Raw genomic sequence first — 24,395 nt, 5'->3', positions numbered from 1 at the left:
GCAACAAGGATTCGAACGATTAGGTAGTTTTTTCAACTTCAAGATTTCTTTCGGGGGATCCAACTAAATTTCAAGAAACTTATTTTCTTCCAATAAGCGAATTCGGAAAAATTCTAAGGAATAACAACTATGAAAATAAGGGCTTCTGTTCGTAAAATTTGTGAATGTCGCCTAATCCGTAGGAGGGGACGAATTATCGTAATTTGTTTTAACCTGAGACATAAACAAAGACAAGGATAATCTTTCTATTAAAAAGAACTCCTGAAAGAAAAGAAACTAATCTTAAAGAAAGCGACAAATAAAAATAGAAGATCTGTTTTGACATGAAATGGATATATCATATATCTCTGACTTTATTTATGAAATGATAAAATATGGCAAAACCTATACCAAAAGTTGGTTCACGGCGAATGCACAGAAAGTACGTAGAATACCAAAAGGAGTTATTCATGTTCGCAAGTTTCAACAATAATACTGTTACAGATGTAGATGTCGGGTTGGGGTCCTCCGCCGGCAATGTGGATCAAGGGTAGAAGATTTGATGCTCAAACCGCAGCGGGAAATGCTATTCGAGCAGTAGAAGGTATGCAAATGAGCAAGATAAAGGGTCCTGGTCTCGGAAGAGATGCAGCATTACGAGCTATTCGTAGAAGTGGTATACTATTAAGTTTTGTACGATGTAACCCTATGCTAATAATGGCTGTAGACCTCCTAAAAAAGACGTGTAGAAATAAACACTAAAGAGATTTCAAGAGAAATAAATGATTCAATGATCTGATCAACAAAATAATATTACTATGGTTCGAGAAAGTAAAAGTCTCTATTTGACCCGGACACGAGTAAAGTGTTGAATCAACAGAGTAAGCGCCATTATGGACGCTTTATTCTGTCTCCACTTATGAAAGGCTTGCCGACAATAGGCATTGCGATGAAGAGCTTTCTTGAGAACTAGAAGGAACATGCATTACACGCAAAATCTGAGAAAATACCCACGAATATTCTACCATAGTAGGTATTCAAGAATCAGTCCATGAAATTTTAATGAATTTGAAAGAAATTGTATTGAGAGGGAATTTGTATGGAACTCGTAACGCCTTTATTTGTGCCAATCCCGGATATGTAACTGTTCAAGACATCATACCACCTTCTGTGGAAATTGATGATACATACAGCATGTAGCCAGCCTAACCGAACCAATTGATTTGTGTATTGATTACAAATCGAGAGAAATAGAGGATACGGTATAAAACGCCAAAGAACTTTCAGACGGAAGTTATCCTATAGATGTATTCATGCCTGTTCGAAATGCGAATCATGTATTCAATAATGAAAACAGGAGATACTTTTTCTAGAAATATGGACAAATGGAAGTTTAACTCCGAAAGAAGCACTTCATGAAGCTTCTCGTAATTTGATTGATTTATTTATTCTTTTCACATACGTAAGAAGAAAACTATATCAGAAAAATATCAACAATGTTATTTTTACCTTTTTTTCTTCATATAATAAATGTTAAAAAAAAAAAAAGAAATAGCATTGAAATATATTTTATTGACCAATCAGAATTGCCTCCCAGGATCTAGATTATTCCAAAAAGTCCAATATATACATTATTGACCTTTGAATAACAGTCGAGAAGACCTTATGAAAATTGAACACTTTCATAGAAGAGTAAAACAAATATTGGGCATTCTAGAAAAGAAGTAGAAAAGCATTTCTTGATTTATCAAAATTTTTAATCCAATGGATTTTAACCTTCAGCAATCCATAGATTCGACCAGAATTGAATAAATGTATCTAGGGAGAATTCACTTGCCTTGAAGTGACTACTCCTAGATACGCACATCATGATATTTTTTTAATTGATTCAATTTAAAAAGACCTAAAGTTAGGGATTTATCAATCGGTAATGTTGCTCCAATACCCAAACTAAAGGGCTACTGCAGTACCAATCAAAAAACGGTTGTTACTACTAGACGAAATGGATTTTGGAATTTATTAACATTTTCCAAAAAACGGTACTGTTAATAATCCCGGGTACTGAAACCATTAAAAAGAACACCACAACTTGTTAGGTACTGTACGAAGTATTTGAAATACAGAAAGAAATACCATTCAGGTAATATTTCAAAGGAGCTGCAAATGGATCCAGGGTTCACCAATCATTGAAGGTTCTAGAACCGCTGCCCACGTTATGCTAAAGTACTGAGAATTACTACTGAAAAAATATATAAAAGATCATTGGGCCATGCGGGTTCCTCATAATAATTATGACCCATACCTTAGCTAATTTAGCTCTAATACAGGATCGTTCAAGTCAGTTTTTTTGTTATTAGGATAGGTGAATTTTCTAGATCCATCTCTCAAAGGAACCGGACATGATAATTTTTCATCATCCGGCTCAAGCAAAAGTCAATCGAATCAAATGGATACAAACGATACCTATAAAATAAATCTATATTCTATATGTTTAAAATAAATCTATGTTATCCCATATATATGAATGGTTCCATATAAAAAAGTTACCCGATTCCATTTTATGAGTTGCAATGTATACATTCAAGGAATTTCATTTTTACAGGTAAATGCTCAATACCCAAGTAGGCGTACAAAATTGATCGTGATCAAGTGCTTTATGGGTCGTCTTAGGCCTTGGTGATTCACCTTTATCCCAAAATATATCGAGATTTTTTACATACAAAGGATTTACTTGTTACTAATATAGTCTAGCCTTTGCTCTTCTTTAGATCCCTTGTTTCACCTCGATAGTATAATTAAATCGGGTCGATGCAGAAGAAATGAATGCATTTTCATACTATTAAGATAAGAGAAGTAAAAAAACTAAAATCTAATTTTGATTAAAATCACTTATTCTACTGGATCTACGGAGCCCTATTTATACACAACATCGTCAGGTCTGATCATAGAAAAGATTCTTCAAGCGAACCAGCCTATCCTTTGTATGGGGCTTACACGGTGGTTGAAACAAAGACACATTTGGTTGTGAATTCAATGTAGCAGATAAAGGCATATTTCGCACGGCCCAATCAGTCTTCAACACACCCCATAATCCATTTTCTTCGGGAAATCTTCATTCATCTTTCATGTCAAATATAGAATATTGTAGTTGAAAGGAAATATCCAAATACATGTCTTTTTTTTTTCAATAATCCATATTTGTAGCAATGAAATACTATTGTTCCTCCCCTGCTAAGATAATTATTGGTTACATAGCTATGGTCTATATTCTATAAAGGACCAGAAATGCCTTTGCTTACGTATCATTAGGAAATGCATTAACAAAATACAGCAGTAAGAAGGTAATACAAAAGGTGTAAACTATAAAACGGGTCAAAGTGGATTGTCCCACACTAGCACTTCCACGTAATAACTCTACCAAAGGCGATCCTATTACCGAAATAGCTTCCTGAACGCCTGTTACGATTTTGACTGCCCAATAACCAATTTGGTCCTGAGGTAAGGAATAACCTGTTACGCCAAAAGATGCGGTCAACACACCAGAACCACGCCTGTAACCCAAGTTAATTCGCGAGGTTTTTAAACCACCAGTGAGAGACACGAAATACGTGCAGGATCATCATTAGACCATCATACTTGCCGACCATCGATGAACTGATCGGATTAACCAACCAAAGTTAGCAGTCATTATGTATTGAACAGAAGCAAAAGCCCCAGTAACGGTTGGACGATAGTAAAAGTCATAGCAATCCTGTAGCTACTTGTACCAAAAACAAGTAAGCGTAATTCCTCCTAGACAATAAAATATGTTAACATGAGGAGGAACATATTTACTTAGTTATATCATCTGCAATCGCCTGAATTTCGAGGCGCTCTTCGAACCAATCATAGACTTTATTGAGATAGGTAAACCAAGAGGACCCCTCGAGAACCGTATATGAGAATTTCATCTCGTACAGCTCAAACAAAAACACCCAAGTATTAGCTGAAACGGATATGGAATAGAAAGTTTGAAACTTAATCTTTCATTCAATTTTATCTGAAGACACAAAAAGAGAAAATCCGAAAGCTCTGTTGTAGTTGTAATTATAATGCTAAAAAAAATCAAGTCGGCGCAGTCGTCTTTATGTTGATCGTTACAGGCCTCTTGAATCTTCTATTTACCTACTTATTTTTTTTCTTTGCTTTGATTTGTTTTTGGGCGAAATGTGGCTTTATTTGTTTTTTCGATAGGAATTTGTTAAGACCCTATGAATCAATTGAAACTTCAGATTCATACCAGAACCGCGATGATTCAATAAACCTTCAAACTAAGTCCAAAGATTCTTTGAGTAAGAACCATTGATCATCACTTATTCAATCAATAGAATAGATATAATAAATAAAAATACAAAAGAAAAGAAAGGTTTGTCCTTTGATCAAAATAAGCATAAACTAAATGAGAGTTTGAAAGAATAAAAAATCTTTCGATTTATAAATAATATAACTCTTTTCTTTGAATTTTTTTTGAGTCCGGTCATGAGGTTTGAATATTAAGTATGAATCATAGTTCAAATACTTTGTGATCCATTTCATATATTCCGTGCTCCAGATACTAGAATGACTATCCGACGGATAAAACTATCTCGATCAAGATGACAGACCCATTTTCTGTACTATCAATAGGATCAATTATAAAGGTCACACACTCATATTCCGGAAATACAGAAACAAATAAATTTCGCGGTCGAACTACTGAAATAGAATGGGGAAAAAATCCGAGAACCAAAGTTCTAATTTTTGTATTGAAACGCGAGGCTTCGTGATTCTTGTGAATCTAATTCATTGAAATTCCATCCAAAACGAAGAATTATAAATTCCAAAATAATAGATAAGAATATCGCAACAGCCACTGGTGACACCCATCAAAGGAGTCGTTCCCCATCCAGGGCTACCTTACCATATTCCGAATTCAATGGTTTCAAAAATCCCTACAACAGTTCGTGTTGGACCAGATCTAGAACTACCTCAACGGTTTGTGTAGCCATAAATCTTATTTTGTATTCAGTGAGATCTGTTGACTTTGTATATCATTCCGCTGTAAATAAACAATCTTATCATAGACCCATTGTGATCTTGAAATTATATAATAATGAAACAGCAACCTTAGTCGCCATCTCTATATCTGGTTTATTTGTAAGTTTTACTGGGCACGCCTTATATACTGCTTTTGGGGCAACCCTCTCAACAATTAAGAGATCCATTCGAGGAACGATGGGGATTGATAATGAGCCTCCCAATATTGGGAGGCTCATTACTCAATTGAGATAATGAAATCATTTCATTTTTTTAGTTAGAATTTAGGCGGTTCTCGAAAAAGATAGAGAAAAAATTATCCCCAGAGTAGATACTAAGAGGAATGTATAAACCAATGCTTCCATAAAATTCGATCGTGGTTTACAATTATAGCCTGTACCTGTTTATTTGGAATCATCTCCGAATAAAGAAAGAACAAGAATCAAAGAAAAGGCAGCGATTTAAATCAAGATTTTCCAGCAGCCATGGCAAATCACAAATAGAAGTAGAAGCAAAAAATAAAAGCAATCTTGCATCAGACTACTTTGTCTTCTTGTAGTTGATCTCCAAGTTTTTGAATGCTCCAAATTCCACTTGAGCATCCAAATCTGGATCAATACCGGCAAAACATCTCTGAACAGGGTTCTAGCACCATGCCAAATGTGTCCGAAGAAGAAAAGCAAGGCAAACGAAGCATGCCCAAAAGTAAACCAACCCCTCGGACCGTACGAAAAACACCATCGGATTTCAAAGTAAATGATCTAATTCAAAAATTTCACCCAATTGATAACGTCTAGCATATTTTTCACAGTAGCAGGATCACTATAACTCACCCATTGAGTTCGCCAGAACTCAACAGTTACACCTACTTGTTCGACACTATACTTTGATTCTGCTCTTCTAAAAGGGACATCCGCTCTAACAATTCCGTCTCCGTCTACCAAAAACAACCGGAAATGTTTCAAAAAAGTAGGCATACGACGTACAAAAAGTTCACGCCCGTCTTTATCTCTAAAGATAGGTGTTTAACCACCCAACGGCTATTCCATCCCCGTTGTCCATTGAACCTGCTCTGAATAATCCTTTTGCCGGATTATTGCCAATGTAATCATAAAAAGCTAATTTTCAGGAATTTTAGACCAAGCTTTGATAAACTTTGATTTTCGGCTAACCCAGCACTAACCTTCGATATATTTCTTGCTGGAAGTATCCTTGATCCCATTGATAACGAGTAGGACCAAATAATTGATGGGGGTAGCTGAACCATACCACATAGTTCCGGCACAACAAGCTGCAAAAGACAGCAGCTATACTACTGAAAGGACGGTTTCAATATTTCCCATACGTAATCCTTTGTAAACGTTAGCGGGCGGACACTAAGATGGAATAAGCGTTAATATGCCCAATGTCCCTGCTGCAATATGATGAGAGGCTATTCTCCCGGAACAAAAGGATCAAAACCTTCCACGCCCCACGCCGGATTTACAGGTTGACCTGCCAGTTAGTCCATAAGGTCCGACACCCATATTCCAGGACCATACAACTTGTTACATGAAATGCGCCAAAGCCAAAGCAAGCCACCCTGAGAAAGAATAAATCAAAAATCTGGGCAAATCCAAAGAAGGTTTTCTCCTGTGCGCTCATCACAAAAAATTTCTAGATCCCAATATACCCAATGCCAGATAGCTGCCAAGAAGCACAAGCCAGAAAACACACATGTGCTCCGGCCACACCTTCGTAACCCAAATACCCGGATTTATATAGTCCCCTGTAATACTCCAACCGCCCCATGAATTGGTTATTCCTAAACGAGTCATGAAGGGTATAACGAACATACCTTGTCTCCACATTGGATCAAGAACGGATCGAGGGATCAAAACGGCTAATCATATAGAGCCATTGAACCGGCCCAACCAGCAACCAGAGCTGCATTATATGAACAGAAAGCAAGCGACCGGGATCATTAAATACGTATGAACGATACCAAGGCAAACCCATGGAAATACCCTTTATCAACGAAAATAGACACTATAACTTTATTGCATTGGAATACCTCCCTTTTGGTGGATTTTCGAGAAAGGATTAATATTTGTTTCATTCCATTAGTAATTAAGGGAAGAATCTGCCTCAGAAGAAAAAGAGGCAGATCTATTCTATACCCGATAAGTATCAATACGCAATGGGGTTGATCCTATTTTTTATGAATGAACGTATCCCTATTTGTTCATCATTCAAAGGACCTATTGGTAAGAATTCTTCATTCATTCTGTCTTTTCTTTATTTTATATTTTATGGCCTTATTCTATCTATGTATAAAATATGAGGCCAATATTAAGACCATTATTACGCTTCCAGATCAAAGGAAATATAGTATTTAATTTTTTCTTTCCTTTAATGCCTATTGGTGTTCCAAAGTTCTTTTCGAACGGGAGAGGAAGATGCAGTTTGGGTTGACGTATAGTGCGACTTGTCAAATATATTGGGTCATATGGGATTCCTGTTCTCGCCCGATCGAGATATCTCTGTTTCGCCCAAAAAGATTGATTGAATTATCAAAATTGTAGCGTGAAGTAACAAGCGCAATTAGAGATCCATTTCATTTTTTGGGGGTATCCAGATTAATATTTTCAATTAGAATGATTTATGGTTGGCTTGGTTGACGGAAAATGAAGCATCCAGGCTCCGTTTAGAAAAAACCCAATTGGTAATACATTTATGATTACCACCTATATCATAATCATAAATCTTTTTATTTACAAATTCGAATAGAAATAAGAACGATTTCAAACTATTAATCAATCGAATAATATGAGAAATACGTTGAATATTTATGGAAAACATGAAAGAAAAAAGGAATTAAAATAAAAAGGAAATGAAATCATAGCAAAAGATGTGGTATTGGGTCATTTGTCCTATGCGCAAATCAAAATCGGGCGGATCTTTACTGGAGTAGAGCATAAACCTAAAAAATTGAATAAAAATTGATGAAACCCATTCAGGAACAAGAAATGACATCGTGATTTGATTGAATCCCAAATGAAAAAATAGATCAAAAAAAGTTTAGTGATAAGTTTAGCGAATTTTTCTATATTATAGATTATAGGAAAACGGGCCAAAACTTATCTTTCTTTAATTTCATTTTATTTAAAAATGTGAAGAAAAGCCCTTCGTTAGAAATTAGAAGTTAGAAAAGGCACTAGAAAAACGAAGGATGTCGAACCATATCACATCCCGGATCTGATGAAATAGGATGAATTGAGACGGTATTTTGTAAATACGTAATTATCTTCAATATATTAACTATTTCTTTACTTCCGATCGCCTGAAGGGACAAAGAAACATCTTGTTCTTTCTTCAACAATTTCTGATCTCTAGTGGACCTCTCAGTAGGGTTCGAACCCAGATGAAGTTCTGACCATCTATCAGAGAAAAGAACGAATGGATCTTGTAGGATTCCCAAGAAATTTTTCGATTTCTTCCGGAAGCAGATGATTATTCATCCGCTTCTCACGTTCCGTGAATAGCCGGGACATTGAGGAATATCCAGAAAGGCACAGGAATCGGTCTGATTCTATCTCCGTTCGTTCCGTTTGAAGAAAGGAAGGATCCCAAAGAATCGATCTTTTCTTTAGTTGTTGAATCTCTTTGATTGATCAATGTGATATTCCGAACTTTACATTAATGGAATCGAAACGATCTCTGGATTGATCAGAAGATCCTTTCAATTGGCGAGAATCCGTTACTTGAACGAAACTAGATCTTGTGGAATCATATTGAATATTTGACGATACATTCCAAACCAAAAAAATCGATCCCTGCTTACCAACCATACATTGTTAACCAAATCCAATTTCTCGATATGTTCCTCAAAATCCGATCGTGGATTCTTCCCAACTAACGAAGAGATCTTGGCGGAATTGCCACATATGAAATTGAGCAATTTTGCAAAGAAATAGCCCACTTCCTCTCGAGAAGAGATGGGAAACATGCTCAATATCATTTGATTGAATAGTTGACCCAGCCCCTTGTTGTTTGAAGAAACCCTCCACTTCAATTGGTATTTTTTCACGAAAAGCAAACATGAGATAACAAACCAGTCTTTCACTAAGATTTCGAATAGCTGTCCTGAGTTCAAGTTGATTATGTTTCGCCTCTTACTCGAGAAAGACGATCAAACAATTCCCAATCATGGTCCTTGGCGGATCGAATCATCCATATATATACAAAAAGAAACTCCAGATATTTGATATCTTCTCTTTGAATGAGATCTCAATTCCAGCGACGGTTTCTAGATATCTTACAACTAGAATCCTCTTTTTCCGATCCAGTTCCTCCACCACCGCGAACCCCGGTTAGATTCAGGCATGATACACTTTTAGTTATTGGGAGAACCCAAGTACTTCTTTTCGATCCAGGAAACAGCTCTCAGAGATCTTTTTCCTTTTGGAAGATACAGGAGCGAAACAATCAACCTATTGATATTGAAGACCCAAAAGATTCTTCCAATGTATCATTTGGGTCCAATGGAATTCTATAGGTATAGGAAGAAGCCCAAATAGAGATTTTTTCTCGACCATATTTCGATTGTTAATATGATATAAGGACCGCTACTACAAATAGTACTACACCTTGATCGTGAAATATCGATTGTTTGTTGAACCCAATTGCGTGAAAGTAGGATACCTAAATTGGGGGTCCAAGAGTTTTATAAAATTCTTGGTGGAAAAATGGAATGAAAGATCCCACTGAATTGAATTGGGTCCATGAATCTAAGAAATAGTGAGAATTTTGATCTCTCTCATATCTCTCTCAATTGAAAATCCAGGATTTGAATTGATGTCCTTTCATTGATTCCTCCTAAATTGCATTGATTTATCCTAAAGATTTCATTTCAATTGAATTTGGTTATTCACCATGTACGAGGATCCCTGCAAGCATCCATGGCTGAATGGCGCGCCCAAATCATAATTGGCGAATTGTAGGTTCAATTCTACTGGATGCACGCCATGGGACCCTCCAATAAGTCTATTGGAATTGGCTCTGTATCAATGGAATCTCATCATCTATACATAACGAATTGTGTGGTATATTCATATCATAACATATGAACAGTAAGAACTAGCATTCTTATTGAGACTCGAACTCATAGGGAAGAAAATAGATTTATGGATGGAATCAAATATGTAGTAGTTACAGACAAAAGTATTCGGTTATTGGTGAAAATCAATATACTTCTAATGTCGAATCAGGATCAACTAGGACAGAAATAAAGCATTGGGTCGAACTCTTCTTTGGTGTCAAGGTAATAGCTATGAATAGTCATCGACTCGGAAAGGGTAGAAGAATGGGACCTATTATGGGACATACAATGCATTACAGGCGTATGATCATTACGCTTCAACCGGGTTATTCTATTCCACCTCTTAGAACGAAAAGAACTTAAATCAAAATACTTAATAGCATAACATTTATACAAAACTTCTACCCTGGCACACGCAATGGAGCCGTAGACAAGGAACCAATCCACGAAATAATTTGATCTATGGACAGCATCGTTGTGGTAAAGGTCGTAATGCCAGAGGAATCATTACCGCAAGGCATAGAGGGGAGGTCATAAGCGTCTATACCGTAAAATTGATTTTCGACGAAATGAAAAGACATATATATAGAATCAAACATAGAATACGACCCCGAAATGCATACATTTGTCTCATACACTATGGGATGGTGTTTACATCCCAGAGGGGCTATAATTGGAGATACCATTGTTTCTGGTACAGAAGTTCCTATAAAAATGGGAAATGCCCACCTTTGAGTGCGGTTTGAACTATTGATTTACGTAATTGAAGGAACCAATAGGTTTACGACGAAACCTAAAAATCGATCACTGATCCAATTTGAGTACTCACAGGATAGACCTCAACAGAAAACTGAAGAGTAACGGCAGCAAGTGATTGAGTTCAGTAGTCTCATATAAAAATTATTGACTTAGAGATATAGTAATATGGAGAAGACAAAATTGTTTCAAGCACCGACAGAACCAGAAGCGCCCTTGTTTCAAAGAGAGGAGGACGGGTTATTCACATTTCATTTGATGGTCAGAGGCGAATTGAAAGCAAGCAGTGGTAATTCTAAAGATTCCCTGGGAAAATAGAGATGTCCCTACGTTACCCATAATATGTGGAAGTATCGACGTATTTCAGAGTCATCATCGGTCTGAATGCTAGAACATAAGCCAGATGACGGAACGGAAGACCTAGATGTAGAAGATCATAACATGAGTGGTTCGACAGATTTGGATTCCTATATATCCACTCATGTGGTACTTCATTGTACAATATATATAAGAATTATACGATAAGAATTATACGAATCCATCTGTATAGATATCATCATCTACATCCAGAAAGCCGCAATGCTGGAAGAAGCTTGTACAGTTTGGGAAGGGGTTTTGATTGATCGATCAAAAGAAGAATCTACTTCAACTGATATGCCCTTAGGCACGGCCATACATAACATAGAAATCACACTTGGAAGGTGGACAATTAGCTAGAGCAGCGGGTGGTGAAACTGATTGCAAAGGAGGGAAATCGGCATTAAAATTACCTTCTGGGGAGGTCCGTTTGATATCCAAAAACTGCTCAGCAACAGTCGGACAGGTGGGGAAATGTTGGGGTGAACCAGAAAGTTTGGGTAGAGCCGGATCTAAATGTTACTAGGTAAGCGTCCTGTAGTAAGAGGAGAAGTTATGAACCTGTAGACCATCCCCATGGGGGTGGAAGGAGGCCCAAATGGTAGAAAACCCGCAACCCTTGGGGTTATCCTGCACTGGAAGAAGAAGTAGAAAAGGAATAAATATAGTGATAATTTGATTCTTCGTCGACGGAGTAAATAGGAGAGATTTTTTTCTTCGTCTTTACAAAAACAAAATATATTTTAAAAGAAAATGGCTCTAAAAAAAATCCTTTTGTAGCAAATCATTTATTAAAAAATCGAAAGGCTTAATACAAAAGCGGAAAAGAAATAATAATAACTTGGTCCAGAGCATCTACCATTATACCATTAATGATCGGCCATTATCGCTATCCATAATGAAGCAAAATTTGCCCATTTATAAACGGATCGTATGGTAGGATATAAATTGGGAGAATTCGCATCTACTATAAATTTTCGCGACACGCAAAATGATAATAAATCTGTCGTTAATATTATTATAATAAATTTTATAATAAAAAATAGAGATTAATTAATGAAATCATTAGTGAGAGGTAAACTTATGATAAAGATAAAGAAACACAGGAGGAACCCATATACAACTTCAGACGAAGTATACGCTTTAGGTCAACATATATGTATGTCTGTCACAAAGCACGAAGAATAATTGATCAGATTCGTGGACGTTCCTACGAAGAAACACTTATGATACTAGAACTCATGCTTATCGAGCATGTTATCCCATTTAAAATTGGTTTATTCTGCAGCAGCAAATGCTCGTCACAATAGGGGTTTTCAAATAGTTTAATCATTAGTCAAGTCGCAGTAAATGAGGGAACTACTCTGAAAAGACTAAAACCTCGAGCTCGAGGACGGAGTTATCTGATAAAAAGACCCACTTGTCATATAACTATTGCATTGAAAGATCTTGAATTTGAACCACTTGACAGATATATGCTGCGCCCAAAACCAAAAAAACCGGATGGCTAGGATGGCTAAAAAGGGATAAATAAGAACACAAATATGACATATCCTAATATATAGTAGTGGAGGATTATGGGACAAAAATAAATCCACTTGGTTTCAGACTTGGTACAACCAAAGTCATCATTCTTTGGTTTGCACAACCGAAAAAGTATTCCGAGGGTCTACAAGAAGATAAAAAAATAAGAGACTGTATCAAGAATTATGTACAAAAATATGAGATCATCTTCTGGTGTCGAGGAATTGCACGTATAGAGATTCAAAAAGACTGGATCTAATTCAGGTGATAATCTATATGGGATTTCCTAAATTATTAATTGAAGATAAGCCAATGAAAACTCGAAGAACTACAGATGAATGTGCAAAAGAACTTAATTGTATGAACTGAAACTCAACATTGTTATTACAAGAATCCTTATGGGCACCCTAATATTCTTGCTGAATTTATAGCCGGACAATTAAAGAATCGAGTTTCATTTCGAAAGGCAATGAAAAGGCTATTGAATTAACTGAGCAAGCGGATAAAAAGGAATTCAAATACAAATTGCAGGGCGTATCGACGGAAAAGAAATCGCATGCGTCGAATGGATCTGAGAAGGTAGGGTCTTCTACAAACCATTGGAGCGAAAATTGAGTATTGCTCTTATAGAGTTCGAACTATCTATGGGGTATTAGGAATCAAAATTTGATATTTATAGACGAAGAATAATAAGAATAAGACTTCCTTGTCTTTACGTTCTATTCTGCGATAGAACAAAAATGACAATTCTTTTGATTTTTGATTGAACATAAAAATCAAAAAATGAGCAGTTCTAAATTCTATAAGGTTAAATAAAAATTTGATTGATCATTTGATATAATTCTATGCTTAGTGTGCGACTCGTTGGGTTTTTAGGCTTAGGATTCAAAAAAATGGGCGGACCACAGTATAAGCTAATAACTATAGCATTAATAACCAACTCATCGCTTCGATTATCTGATCCAAAGAATCAGTCAAGATATGATATATTGGTTATCATTATAGCAACTGAATTTTTTTGCATTAAGTAAAAGACAAACCAATCTGATTATGAATAGATCGAAATTGTGAAGCAAAATAAAAAGTATGTGGATAAATAGAAGGATGAGAGAAAGAGAGAAACAGAAATAGCAATGAAATGATATAGGATTCCAATATGTAAGGTCTATGAAGCATCTCATAAAGAGCAATGTAATAGAGCATCAATAGAGATTCATCAATAATTAGATGAATATCTGTTCATTGAAGAAAAAATCAAGAGCCTTAACTTAAGTCAATAAAGACTGAGAAGGTTGACTCAAGAAGAAATTTATATTTTATTTTATTAAATAAATATTAAATTAAAAATTAAATTAATAAATATTAATAAATTAAGGCTCCATTGAGAATTCAGACCAAGCATTAATCGAGAGCGATGGGGACGACGGAACCCAGAATGCAGAGGATTCTATTGAAAACGAATCCTAATGATTTATCGGGAGGATGGCGGAACAAACCAGAGACCACTGCATTTCTTTTATTCTGATTCTGAGAGGTCATGGTTAACCTGACAACCGAACTAGAAAAGATAAATACCCGCGAAAATTTGAGTTTAATTTGATTGTTCAATTTTGTCGATCTGAATCTGATATGAATATGATAAAAACAAAATAAAGATTCGTTATAACATTATAACAAAACCAAGATAAGACATTATCTAGAAATAGAATCCGTGTTTAATTCTTATACTTATATATATATCCAATAGATCCAAACAAGATATACAAATTTCTAATAGATCAGATAAATCGCAAAGCAAAGAATCCCAAGATTCAATTATTCATTAACTACCCGTATATCTTAAGATTAAGAATTAAATATTTTTATTCATTTTTTTCGCGAGGAGCTGATGAGAAGAAACTCATGTCCAGTTCTAGTAGAGATGGAATTCATAAACAACAACCATCAACTATAACCCCAAAAGAACCTGATTTCGTAAACAACATAGAGGAAGAATGAAGGGGATATCTTATCGAGGTAATCGGATTTGTTTCGGTAGATATGCTTTCAAGCACTTGAACCCGCTTGGATTACATCTAGACGAAGCAAGCGCCGCGCAATACGAAAACGTACGCGGTGGAAAATATGGGTATATTTCCAGACAAACCCGTTACGGTAAGACCTACAGAAACACGTATGGGTTCGGGGAAAGGATCTCCTGAGTATTGTAGTTGTCGTTAAACCGCAGAATACTTTATGAAATGAGCGGAGTAGCTGAAAATATAGCCAGAAAGGCTATTTCAATAGCGGCGTCAAAAATGCCTATAAAAACTCAATTCATTATTTCAGGATAGAAATATAGAACCAAAGGAAAGAAGTCTTGTCTTGGGAATAAAAACAATTGCGAGTTTCTTTTTTTAAACAATATTTTTTTTTCGTCCTTGTTATTGAAAAAGAGATTTCAAAATGATTCAACTCAGACCCATTTGAATGTAGCAGATAAAAGCCCGAGAATTGGTGTATTCGAGTCATAGGAGCTAGTAATCGCCGATATGCTCATATTGGTGACGTTATTGTTGCTGTGATCAAGGAAGCAGTACCAAATACACCTCTAGAAAGATCAGAAGTGATCAGAGCTGTATTGTACGTACTCGTAAAGAACTCAAACGCGACAACGGATGATACGATATGATGACAATGCTGCGTTGTCTGATCAAGAAGGAAACCAAAAGGAACTCGAATTTTTGGTGCGATCGCCCGAATTGAGACAGTTAAATTTCACTAAAATAGTTTCATTAGCCCGAGGTATTATAAGACGAGACCCAAGTATAGTTAGAGTATTTAGAGTATTTAAATGGCATAGATTAATAGTAGATTGTGTCTCACGTATATACCTTTACTAAAAAAAAAAAAGACCACGTTGGTTATATCAAAATTAGCAATAAAAATTTTAGTTTACCATGGTAAGGACACTATTGTTGACATAATAACCCTATACGAAATGCTGATATGAATAGAAAAGGAACGATTCAAATAGATCTACTAACATCACTGAAAACATTGTTAAAATACTTAACGAGAAGGTTTTATCGATAACGTAAGGAAACATCGGAACGCAACAAATATTTTTTGGTTTTAACCCTACGACAGGATGAATAAATAGGACCAGGAACTATTTAAATTTACGACGGATCAGTCGACCAGGTCACGAATCTATTCTAACTATCAACAAATTCCTAGATTTTAGGTAGGGATGGGGATTGTAATTCTTCTACTCTTCGGGGTATAATGACAGACCGGGAGGCTCGACTAGAAGGAATCGGTGGAGAAATTTTGTCTATTTATAAACTGTCCGGTATACGAATTGTATCCGAAACTTCCATTTGTGCAAAAAAAGAAAAGTACGGGTTGTCTAATAGAACTCCTCCCGTCTACGGTAGTTGATATACGTCAAGGAAGTTTACCTGGAATAAAAGAACAAAAAATGGATTCATGAAGGTTTAATTTAATTAGTAAATCACTCCCACTGGATTCCTTTAGATAATGAAGATCTGATTTTAGGTTATGTTTCGGGAGAGTTTTACCAACGGGATAGAGTCAACAAAAGTGAAGTAAGTGCTTATGATTCAACCAGGGGGCGTAATTTATAGATTTCGCAACAAGGATTCGAACGATTAGGTAGTTTTTTCAACTTCAAGATTTCTTTCGGGGGATCCAACTAAATTTCAAGAAACTTATTTTCTTCCAATAAGCGAATTCGGAAAAATTCTAAGGAATAACAACTATGAAAATAAGGGCTTCTGTTCGTAAAATTTGTGAATGTCGCCTAATCCGTAGGAGGGGACGAATTATCGTAATTTGTTTTAACCTGAGACATAAACAAAGACAAGGATAATCTTTCTATTAAAAAGAACTCCTGAAAGAAAAGAAACTAATCTTAAAGAAAGCGACAAATAAAAATAGAAGATCTGTTTTGACATGAAATGGATATATCATATATCTCTGACTTTATTTATGAAATGATAAAATATGGCAAAACCTATACCAAAAGTTGGTTCACGGCGAATGCACAGAAAGTACGTAGAATACCAAAAGGAGTTATTCATGTTCGCAAGTTTCAACAATAATACTGTTACAGATGTAGATGTCGGGTTGGGGTCCTCCGCCGGCAATGTGGATCAAGGGTAGAAGATTTGATGCTCAAACCGCAGCGGGAAATGCTATTCGAGCAGTAGAAGGTATGCAAATGAGCAAGATAAAGGGTCCTGGTCTCGGAAGAGATGCAGCATTACGAGCTATTCGTAGAAGTGGTATACTATTAAGTTTTGTACGATGTAACCCTATGCTAATAATGGCTGTAGACCTCCTAAAAAAGACGTGTAGAAATAAACACTAAAGAGATTTCAAGAGAAATAAATGATTCAATGATCTGATCAACAAAATAATATTACTATGGTTCGAGAAAGTAAAAGTCTCTATTTGACCCGGACACGAGTAAAGTGTTGAATCAACAGAGTAAGCGCCATTATGGACGCTTTATTCTGTCTCCACTTATGAAAGGCTTGCCGACAATAGGCATTGCGATGAAGAGCTTTCTTGAGAACTAGAAGGAACATGCATTACACGCAAAATCTGAGAAAATACCCACGAATATTCTACCATAGTAGGTATTCAAGAATCAGTCCATGAAATTTTAATGAATTTGAAAGAAATTGTATTGAGAGGGAATTTGTATGGAACTCGTAACGCCTTTATTTGTGCCAATCCCGGATATGTAACTGTTCAAGACATCATACCACCTTCTGTGGAAATTGATGATACATACAGCATGTAGCCAGCCTAACCGAACCAATTGATTTGTGTATTGATTACAAATCGAGAGAAATAGAGGATACGGTATAAAACGCCAAAGAACTTTCAGACGGAAGTTATCCTATAGATGTATTCATGCCTGTTCGAAATGCGAATCATGTATTCAATAATGAAAACAGGAGATACTTTTTCTAGAAATATGGACAAATGGAAGTTTAACTCCGAAAGAAGCACTTCATGAAGCTTCTCGTAATTTGATTGATTTATTTATTCTTTTCACATACGTAAGAAGAAAACTATATCAGAAAAATATCAACAATGTTATTTTTACCTTTTTTTCTTCATATAATAAATGTTAAAAAAAAAAAAAGAAATAGCATTGAAATATATTTTATTGACCAATCAGAATTGCCTCCCAGGATCTAGATTATTCCAAAAAGTCCAATATATACATTATTGACCTTTGAATAACAGTCGAGAAGACCTTATGAAAATTGAACACTTTCATAGAAGAGTAAAACAAATATTGGGCATTCTAGAAAAGAAGTAGAAAAGCATTTCTTGATTTATCAAAATTTTTAATCCAATGGATTTTAACCTTCAGCAATCCATAGATTCGACCAGAATTGAATAAATGTATCTAGGGAGAATTCACTTGCCTTGAAGTGACTACTCCTAGATACGCACATCATGATATTTTTTTAATTGATTCAATTTAAAAAGACCTAAAGTTAGGGATTTATCAATCGGTAATGTTGCTCCAATACCCAAACTAAAGGGCTACTGCAGTACCAATCAAAAAACGGTTGTTACTACTAGACGAAATGGATTTTGGAATTTATTAACATTTTCCAAAAAACGGTACTGTTAATAATCCCGGGTACTGAAACCATTAAAAAGAACACCACAACTTGTTAGGTACTGTACGAAGTATTTGAAATACAGAAAGAAATACCATTCAGGTAATATTTCAAAGGAGCTGCAAATGGATCCAGGGTTCACCAATCATTGAAGGTTCTAGAACCGCTGCCCACGTTATGCTAAAGTACTGAGAATTACTACTGAAAAAATATATAAAAGATCATTGGGCCATGCGGGTTCCTCATAATAATTATGACCCATACCTTAGCTAATTTAGCTCTAATACAGGATCGTTCAAGTCAGTTTTTTTGTTATTAGGATAGGTGAATTTTCTAGATCCATCTCTCAAAGGAACCGGACATGATAATTTTTCATCATCCGGCTCAAGCAAAAGTCAATCGAATCAAATGGATACAAACGATACCTATAAAATAAATCTATATTCTATATGTTTAAAATAAATCTATGTTATCCCATATATATGAATGGTTCCATATAAAAAAGTTACCCGATTCCATTTTATGAGTTGCAATGTATACATTCAAGGAATTTCATTTTTACAGGTAAATGCTCAATACCCAAGTAGGCGTACAAAATTGATCGTGATCAAGTGCTTTATGGGTCGTCTTAGGCCTTGGTGATTCACCTTTATCCCAAAATATATCGAGATTTTTTACATACAAAGGATTTACTTGTTACTAATATAGTCTAGCCTTTGCTCTTCTTTAGATCCCTTGTTTCACCTCGATAGTATAATTAAATCGGGTCGATGCAGAAGAAATGAATGCATTTTCATACTATTAAGATAAGAGAAGTAAAAAAACTAAAATCTAATTTTGATTAAAATCACTTATTCTACTGGATCTACGGAGCCCTATTTATACACAACATCGTCAGGTCTGATCATAGAAAAGATTCTTCAAGCGAACCAGCCTATCCTTTGTATGGGGCTTACACGGTGGTTGAAACAAAGACACATTTGGTTGTGAATTCAATGTAGCAGATAAAGGCATATTTCGCACGGCCCAATCAGTCTTCAACACACCCCATAATCCATTTTCTTCGGGAAATCTTCATTCATCTTTCATGTCAAATATAGAATATTGTAGTTGAAAGGAAATATCCAAATACATGTCTTTTTTTTTTCAATAATCCATATTTGTAGCAATGAAATACTATTGTTCCTCCCCTGCTAAGATAATTATTGGTTACATAGCTATGGTCTATATTCTATAAAGGACCAGAAATGCCTTTGCTTACGTATCATTAGGAAATGCATTAACAAAATACAGCAGTAAGAAGGTAATACAAAAGGTGTAAACTATAAAACGGGTCAAAGTGGATTGTCCCACACTAGCACTTCCACGTAATAACTCTACCAAAGGCGATCCTATTACCGAAATAGCTTCCTGAACGCCTGTTACGATTTTGACTGCCCAATAACCAATTTGGTCCTGAGGTAAGGAATAACCTGTTACGCCAAAAGATGCGGTCAACACACCAGAACCACGCCTGTAACCCAAGTTAATTCGCGAGGTTTTTAAACCACCAGTGAGAGACACGAAATACGTGCAGGATCATCATTAGACCATCATACTTGCCGACCATCGATGAACTGATCGGATTAACCAACCAAAGTTAGCAGTCATTATGTATTGAACAGAAGCAAAAGCCCCAGTAACGGTTGGACGATAGTAAAAGTCATAGCAATCCTGTAGCTACTTGTACCAAAAACAAGTAAGCGTAATTCCTCCTAGACAATAAAATATGTTAACATGAGGAGGAACATATTTACTTAGTTATATCATCTGCAATCGCCTGAATTTCGAGGCGCTCTTCGAACCAATCATAGACTTTATTGAGATAGGTAAACCAAGAGGACCCCTCGAGAACCGTATATGAGAATTTCATCTCGTACAGCTCAAACAAAAACACCCAAGTATTAGCTGAAACGGATATGGAATAGAAAGTTTGAAACTTAATCTTTCATTCAATTTTATCTGAAGACACAAAAAGAGAAAATCCGAAAGCTCTGTTGTAGTTGTAATTATAATGCTAAAAAAAATCAAGTCGGCGCAGTCGTCTTTATGTTGATCGTTACAGGCCTCTTGAATCTTCTATTTACCTACTTATTTTTTTTCTTTGCTTTGATTTGTTTTTGGGCGAAATGTGGCTTTATTTGTTTTTTCGATAGGAATTTGTTAAGACCCTATGAATCAATTGAAACTTCAGATTCATACCAGAACCGCGATGATTCAATAAACCTTCAAACTAAGTCCAAAGATTCTTTGAGTAAGAACCATTGATCATCACTTATTCAATCAATAGAATAGATATAATAAATAAAAATACAAAAGAAAAGAAAGGTTTGTCCTTTGATCAAAATAAGCATAAACTAAATGAGAGTTTGAAAGAATAAAAAATCTTTCGATTTATAAATAATATAACTCTTTTCTTTGAATTTTTTTTGAGTCCGGTCATGAGGTTTGAATATTAAGTATGAATCATAGTTCAAATACTTTGTGATCCATTTCATATATTCCGTGCTCCAGATACTAGAATGACTATCCGACGGATAAAACTATCTCGATCAAGATGACAGACCCATTTTCTGTACTATCAATAGGATCAATTATAAAGGTCACACACTCATATTCCGGAAATACAGAAACAAATAAATTTCGCGGTCGAACTACTGAAATAGAATGGGGAAAAAATCCGAGAACCAAAGTTCTAATTTTTGTATTGAAACGCGAGGCTTCGTGATTCTTGTGAATCTAATTCATTGAAATTCCATCCAAAACGAAGAATTATAAATTCCAAAATAATAGATAAGAATATCGCAACAGCCACTGGTGACACCCATCAAAGGAGTCGTTCCCCATCCAGGGCTACCTTACCATATTCCGAATTCAATGGTTTCAAAAATCCCTACAACAGTTCGTGTTGGACCAGATCTAGAACTACCTCAACGGTTTGTGTAGCCATAAATCTTATTTTGTATTCAGTGAGATCTGTTGACTTTGTATATCATTCCGCTGTAAATAAACAATCTTATCATAGACCCATTGTGATCTTGAAATTATATAATAATGAAACAGCAACCTTAGTCGCCATCTCTATATCTGGTTTATTTGTAAGTTTTACTGGGCACGCCTTATATACTGCTTTTGGGGCAACCCTCTCAACAATTAAGAGATCCATTCGAGGAACGATGGGGATTGATAATGAGCCTCCCAATATTGGGAGGCTCATTACTCAATTGAGATAATGAAATCATTTCATTTTTTTAGTTAGAATTTAGGCGGTTCTCGAAAAAGATAGAGAAAAAATTATCCCCAGAGTAGATACTAAGAGGAATGTATAAACCAATGCTTCCATAAAATTCGATCGTGGTTTACAATTATAGCCTGTACCTGTTTATTTGGAATCATCTCCGAATAAAGAAAGAACAAGAATCAAAGAAAAGGCAGCGATTTAAATCAAGATTTTCCAGCAGCCATGGCAAATCACAAATAGAAGTAGAAGCAAAAAATAAAAGCAATCTTGCATCAGACTACTTTGTCTTCTTGTAGTTGATCTCCAAGTTTTTGAATGCTCCAAATTCCACTTGAGCATCCAAATCTGGATCAATACCGGCAAAACATCTCTGAACAGGGTTCTAGCACCATGCCAAATGTGTCCGAAGAAGAAAAGCAAGGCAAACGAAGCATGCCCAAAAGTAAACCAACCCCTCGGACCGTACGAAAAACACCATCGGATTTCAAAGTAAATGATCTAATTCAAAAATTTCACCCAATTGATAACGTCTAGCATATTTTTCACAGTAGCAGGATCACTATAACTCACCCATTGAGTTCGCCAGAACTCAACAGTTACACCTACTTGTTCGACACTATACTTTGATTCTGCTCTTCTAAAAGGGACATCCGCTCTAACAATTCCGTCTCCGTCTACCAAAAACAACCGGAAATGTTTCAAAAAAGTAGGCATACGACGTACAAAAAGTTCACGCCCGTCTTTATCTCTAAAGATAGGTGTTTAACCACCCAACGGCTATTCCATCCCCGTTGTCCATTGAACCTGCTCTGAATAATCCTTTTGCCGGATTATTGCCAATGTAATCATAAAAAGCTAATTTTCAGGAATTTTAGACCAAGCTTTGATAAACTTTGATTTTCGGCTAACCCAGCACTAACCTTCGATATATTTCTTGCTGGAAGTATCCTTGATCCCATTGATAACGAGTAGGACCAAATAATTGATGGGGGTAGCTGAACCATACCACATAGTTCCGGCACAACAAGCTGCAAAAGACAGCAGCTATACTACTGAAAGGACGGTTTCAATATTTCCCATACGTAATCCTTTGTAAACGTTAGCGGGCGGACACTAAGATGGAATAAGCGTTAATATGCCCAATGTCCCTGCTGCAATATGATGAGAGGCTATTCTCCCGGAACAAAAGGATCAAAACCTTCCACGCCCCACGCCGGATTTACAGGTTGACCTGCCAGTTAGTCCATAAGGTCCGACACCCATATTCCAGGACCATACAACTTGTTACATGAAATGCGCCAAAGCCAAAGCAAGCCACCCTGAGAAAGAATAAATCAAAAATCTGGGCAAATCCAAAGAAGGTTTTCTCCTGTGCGCTCATCACAAAAAATTTCTAGATCCCAATATACCCAATGCCAGATAGCTGCCAAGAAGCACAAGCCAGAAAACACACATGTGCTCCGGCCACACCTTCGTAACCCAAATACCCGGATTTATATAGTCCCCTGTAATACTCCAACCGCCCCATGAATTGGTTATTCCTAAACGAGTCATGAAGGGTATAACGAACATACCTTGTCTCCACATTGGATCAAGAACGGATCGAGGGATCAAAACGGCTAATCATATAGAGCCATTGAACCGGCCCAACCAGCAACCAGAGCTGCATTATATGAACAGAAAGCAAGCGACCGGGATCATTAAATACGTATGAACGATACCAAGGCAAACCCATGGAAATACCCTTTATCAACGAAAATAGACACTATAACTTTATTGCATTGGAATACCTCCCTTTTGGTGGATTTTCGAGAAAGGATTAATATTTGTTTCATTCCATTAGTAATTAAGGGAAGAATCTGCCTCAGAAGAAAAAGAGGCAGATCTATTCTATACCCGATAAGTATCAATACGCAATGGGGTTGATCCTATTTTTTATGAATGAACGTATCCCTATTTGTTCATCATTCAAAGGACCTATTGGTAAGAATTCTTCATTCATTCTGTCTTTTCTTTATTTTATATTTTATGGCCTTATTCTATCTATGTATAAAATATGAGGCCAATATTAAGACCATTATTACGCTTCCAGATCAAAGGAAATATAGTATTTAATTTTTTCTTTCCTTTAATGCCTATTGGTGTTCCAAAGTTCTTTTCGAACGGGAGAGGAAGATGCAGTTTGGGTTGACGTATAGTGCGACTTGTCAAATATATTGGGTCATATGGGATTCCTGTTCTCGCCCGATCGAGATATCTCTGTTTCGCCCAAAAAGATTGATTGAATTATCAAAATTGTAGCGTGAAGTAACAAGCGCAATTAGAGATCCATTTCATTTTTTGGGGGTATCCAGATTAATATTTTCAATTAGAATGATTTATGGTTGGCTTGGTTGACGGAAAATGAAGCATCCAGGCTCCGTTTAGAAAAAACCCAATTGGTAATACATTTATGATTACCACCTATATCATAATCATAAATCTTTTTATTTACAAATTCGAATAGAAATAAGAACGATTTCAAACTATTAATCAATCGAATAATATGAGAAATACGTTGAATATTTATGGAAAACATGAAAGAAAAAAGGAATTAAAATAAAAAGGAAATGAAATCATAGCAAAAGATGTGGTATTGGGTCATTTGTCCTATGCGCAAATCAAAATCGGGCGGATCTTTACTGGAGTAGAGCATAAACCTAAAAAATTGAAT

General features: G+C 35.9%; 5 pseudogenes; 3 read left to right on the top strand and 2 right to left on the bottom strand.

The window, feature by feature from the left end:
* The first annotated feature begins 374 nt into the window (after positions 1 to 374).
* LOC128288599 (30S ribosomal protein S11, chloroplastic-like) lies at positions 375 to 728 on the top strand (annotated as a pseudogene).
* A 4,841-nt stretch (positions 729 to 5,569) lies between these two features.
* Positions 5,570 to 7,032, bottom strand: LOC128288606 (photosystem II CP47 reaction center protein-like; annotated as a pseudogene).
* Positions 7,033 to 9,222: 2,190 nt separating this feature from the next.
* LOC128288598 (50S ribosomal protein L2, chloroplastic-like) lies at positions 9,223 to 11,929 on the top strand (annotated as a pseudogene).
* Positions 11,930 to 12,283: 354 nt separating this feature from the next.
* On the top strand, positions 12,284 to 13,441 carry LOC128288610 (30S ribosomal protein S3, chloroplastic-like; annotated as a pseudogene).
* An 8,513-nt stretch (positions 13,442 to 21,954) lies between these two features.
* LOC128288607 (photosystem II CP47 reaction center protein-like) lies at positions 21,955 to 23,417 on the bottom strand (annotated as a pseudogene).
* Between the last annotated feature and the right edge of the window lie 978 nt (positions 23,418 to 24,395).

The sequence above is a fragment of the Gossypium arboreum genome, unplaced genomic scaffold (assembly GCF_025698485.1).
Source record: "Gossypium arboreum isolate Shixiya-1 unplaced genomic scaffold, ASM2569848v2 Contig00238, whole genome shotgun sequence".
Lineage (NCBI taxonomy): Eukaryota > Viridiplantae > Streptophyta > Magnoliopsida > Malvales > Malvaceae > Gossypium > Gossypium arboreum.
Note: the sequence above shows the minus strand (reverse complement) of the source record. Positions and strands in the feature narration are given on the sequence as shown.